General features: G+C 38.0%; 1 long non-coding RNA gene across 1 annotated transcript; it reads left to right on the forward strand.

Annotated features, from left to right (window-relative positions):
- Positions 1-1,591: 1,591 nt before the first annotated feature.
- On the forward strand, positions 1,592-2,040 carry LOC147886838 (uncharacterized). The gene is made up of 3 exons (XR_015543201.1): positions 1,592-1,659; positions 1,761-1,866; positions 2,006-2,040. It is a non-coding gene; the product is annotated as an uncharacterized LOC147886838 (long non-coding RNA).
- The last annotated feature ends 2,465 nt before the right edge of the window (positions 2,041-4,505 follow it).

A 4,505-nucleotide genomic window follows, 5' to 3' on the forward strand; every position in this document is an offset into this window, starting at 1 on the left:
GAGCTTACCATTGATTGATCGGTCATGGAAGGAATTGATAGCTCAGTCTAAGAGGTAGAGTTTGATTTTACTTTTTCGCTTCCATGGGAAGAATGTTATGTACCTGGATATTAATCCTCGGATTTAGGGGAGCTTGGGATTAAGCCTAGCAACTAACGTGAGGACTTGTGCAGTAGCAAAGGGCCAACTGTCTATATCTAATTGGGAATGCTATTTATAGTGGGATGCTATTTATAGCAGAATGTTCTTCTATAAAAAAGAGGCCAAGGGCACTGGTGGGCTTGGACCAAAGGCCAAGACTTCGGCCATATACATGCATATCACAAGATGGCATGTCTAAGGTTCCTCATGGACGGGTTCTAAGGTTCCTCATGGATGGGTTCACAGTGTCACTGATCTCTATGCAGCACCTCAACAGGGTTTGATAGCAGCAAGGTTGAGGTTTGGTAGTTTGTTTTAGCAGTTTTATTCCAATTTACAGCTCAGCAGTTCATCTCTCAGTTTCACTCAGTTCATCTCTCAGTTCTCATCCATCTCTCTCACTCACATAGTAAATACTGTTGGCAAGATCCATGGTTCAAAATGTATTCGAAGCTTTCATAGGTCATCTCCAATAGTCTCTAGTCCTATTATTGAATCAGGATTAGCATTCATTTAAAGATATTGGTATCAAGGACTTCTTTCAAGGAATTGATATGTATCTCAATTGTCTTAAGGGTTTGCATTGCAATGTCTCAAGGGTTACAAATTTCACTATTTTAAGGATTTGAATCATTTATATATGCTTATGCATTTTATATTCTACTATCTTAAGGATTTGAAACATTTTGTATATACAGGTTTCATAGTAGTGAGCATTTTCATTCTGACAAGATGGCACCAAGGTGAAAGAAATCAACTACAAGAGAGTAATTCTAAAACTTTTTGGTACTGATAACCTTGGCATATCTCTGATGGACGTGAGCAATATATAACTCATCCTTGCTGGTTGTGATATATATTCAAAGGAACTAAAACTTATGCATTGAGATCTGGACCATCAAGAAGATCTGTGAGTGAGGAGTGTACGTCTCGTACTCCACAAAATGATGCAAATAACCCACACATGGAGACACTTGCAGAAACTGAGGCTACTATCACTCGAGAAGAGTCATCATCTCATCTCGTGATTAGTCTTGAACAACAGGAGGTACAAGAAGAGCCTCGAGGCCAAGGAGAGCAAGAGAGTGCAGAAAAGACAAAAGAAAAAGCTCCAACACATGTAAGAGTACTTGGGAAGGAGATTCAAATTGGACTTTCGCAAGATGTCCTTGATCAGTTTCGGATGCAAAGAAGAATTGATTCCTCTCTGTAGATTGATTCTTAATGAGGCTATTCGAACATCAACGTCTGAGATTACTGTTTTGAGAGATAGTTTTGATTCTAGAGGCTTTGCTATAAATAGTGCACCTTTTCTAGTATCCTTGCAACGGCCAGGAAGTGATCAATTTTTCTATGTTACTGCACTTGATCGTCAAGAATGGGGGCCTATTTGGAATCAAATAAGTGAGGACTTCGACAACCAGCTAAGTAATGAGTGGCAAGACTTGAAGGGGAAGAAGTTCCTCGTTTGGGATGGAAATCATAGGTTGAAGGCATGGTTTTCTCGGATCAAAGACGGTACTCTCTTGATAAATCTATCATGCATAAGGAAATGTTCTATTATAGTTTGCATTGCACATGATTATGTCATGCTTACTTGTGGAATTGATATGTTGTAGCTTATTCAATAATGCCAACTCGCCATATCCAAGTGAGATGCCAATTCATAGAGGTGCAGAAATCTCAAGAGGGAGAGCTACTTCTTGCCTTAAAATCAACCAATGAGTAAGATAACTTTTTATAATACTTCTATGTATAGCTACTTTAACTTCTTCTCTTTAGAAACTAAGTCTATTGGTATTTATATCTTTAACTTCTTCTCTTTAGAAAGTAATCCCCACGTGAATATATGTTGGTATTGCAGACTTGTTCGAGCGCATGTAGAGCATTCATATGGGCACGAGGTCTTCCTCTTTGAAAAATTTGGCATGGCAGATAAATCCTCACTTCTTGAGTTATTGAGTGAAGAGGATAAGAGATGGGTGGAAGTGGAGATGGCAATAGAAAGGAAGAATAGTAACCCATGGCACACAGCACCAGCTATTGTCTTGGCACAGCTTGTTTGGAAGGTATCTGCGCGAGCTATAAATATCCCTTTGCTCTATGAAAGGTGTCCCAAAAAGGATAATGTTTTGATTTCTTGTTTTCATGGAAGGTTGATTTTTCAAGTGCAATCAAGAAAGCTACTCAAAATCTTAACCAATCAAAGATGGAGTCTAGAGGAGTATACTAATAAATTTAGTAAGGCTATTAAGAATGTGGAAGTCATCTTTCGTGATCGATCATACAATGTTTTGATTTCTTATTTTCATGGAAGGATGATTTTTCACCTGCGATCAAGAAAGCTATTCAAAATCTTGATCAATCGAAGATGAGTCTGGAGGAGTATACTAATAAATTTAGTAAGGCTATTAAGAATGTGGAAGTCATCTTTCGTGATTGAGCATACAAGATGGTACCTGTTGCCAATCCTCCAAATGGTGATGGCTTCTTAGAGCTTCTATTTAGTTATGATTGGAATCAAAAGGGTGCCATGACTAAGGACAAAGTGCATATATTAGCCTCATCACGTCTCAACCCTAATAGGTAATGTCAATTAATGTTTTTGCACAATCACTCCATAGTGATGCTAATATTTTTTTCCTTTGCCATGATATTAATAGGAAAAAAGAGCTTCTACAACAATTGATGATGGCACGAGGAAATGATACAGTTGCATCTGCTAAGTATGGGGATGCCCAAAAGTTTTGACTACATGTGAAAAAGGAAACATATTGGCAATACTTGTTTGAGCGAGGGATTTCCATCATCAACAATTTGCGAAGCCATGATTTGGAATTGCCCGATGGGTTTGAGACATTTGATCGAGAGCAAAGATGACTTCACCTCCAAGAAGCCTTCCCTATGCTTTGGAAGGATATGAAGTCTACTCTTGAAGCAAATAAGCAGCCAGAAATGCGAGAGTCATCCTTATGCTTGGTGTATAAACACCATATTAGAGAATTTGGGAAAATCCTGATAATTTGGGAACTTTTGAGGGGTTGTAATTATGTAACATTCAATGTTTTTCATTGATTTTTCCCATAGATTTGAGAGTCCATCCAAATCTTGCAAATGTGCATGGTTTGCATCAACATAAATAAAATGTCAAATGTTGAGGTTTCGACCAATGCATGGTATTTTTTGAGGGGTTACAATTACAATGCATTGAGTGCACTCCATTGACTTTCTCCCTGGATTTGGCCGTGTATATGAAATTCACAATTTGGAGTGTGCCTGTTCTGCATTAGCCGAGAAAAAAACATCATATGTTTGAGTTTAATGAAGCATTTTTTGCCTCTTCTCAAAAAAAGGTGGTGTTCAAAAACACCATTTTAGTTTAGTTGGAGAAAAAGTAAGAATGCAACACTAGTCCTTGATATTTTGTCGAGTGTGCAAAACTTGCAACCACAAAGCAATGGTCTGCAAAAAAAAAGATAAAGAAAAAAGATCAATGTCATACCTTCCAAATATTTGTCAGTATTCAAATAAATTATTGTTGTGCAAGGAAAAAAAAGTCATGCTTTTCAAGTACCTTCACTCCATTGTAGAGTCAGCATCAGAGTCAGAATCTGTTCTATGAGCCAAATTGGATAAAGCTCGCTTGCGTGCAATGGTTGGTATCTTCACCTTGATGGGGAGGTTGCTGCTCTTCGAGGAAACCTTCTTTGAGAGGTTACATTTTGGAACCCATGACCATACAATAGCATCAACAGATTCCCAACGTGGAGGATCACCTTTATTGCACATCCAAATCTTGTTCCAACAATCTGCATACACCTCCTCAATTTCTGCATTGTGTCTTTTGCATATAGGTGCCCAATATTGTATGAAAACCTTCTTGAAATTTTTAGATTTATTATCCTTCTGTACATCAGTTTGAGCAATGCCTAGCCAAATTGGGTAAATTTTTTCTGCTGGTCGGACCAAAAGAAAGTGTCCTTTTTGTACATCAACCATTGGATCAAATGATTGTTTTTGCTTTTTCCTTTGAGGTCCATAGTAATGATCATTCAACTCTTCAATTCCTTGAAACTCATCGTTTTCATTATCAAATACTTGCACACAATCAATATGTTGCGTCTTTGGCCAAAATCTCTCGTACATGCCCTCTACACTATTGTTTGGTTTATCAAGCTCATCAATCATGTTCTTTCAGTACTTCACTACTGGCTTGTAAAACTTTGTGAAAGATGCATCTGGACCTTGCAGGTGTGCCCATTTTTCCCAAAAGCGTACATACTCCTTGATACCAACTATCACATCTAAGTGATCCTTCACATACTTGAACATGGTTACATAAGGCGGCTCTCCACTTGGTAGCA

The sequence above is a fragment of the Dipteris shenzhenensis genome, chromosome 23 (genome assembly GCF_047967505.1).
Source record: "Dipteris shenzhenensis isolate YYH24624 ecotype China chromosome 23, Dip_SZ_1.0, whole genome shotgun sequence".
Lineage (NCBI taxonomy): Eukaryota > Viridiplantae > Streptophyta > Polypodiopsida > Gleicheniales > Dipteridaceae > Dipteris > Dipteris shenzhenensis.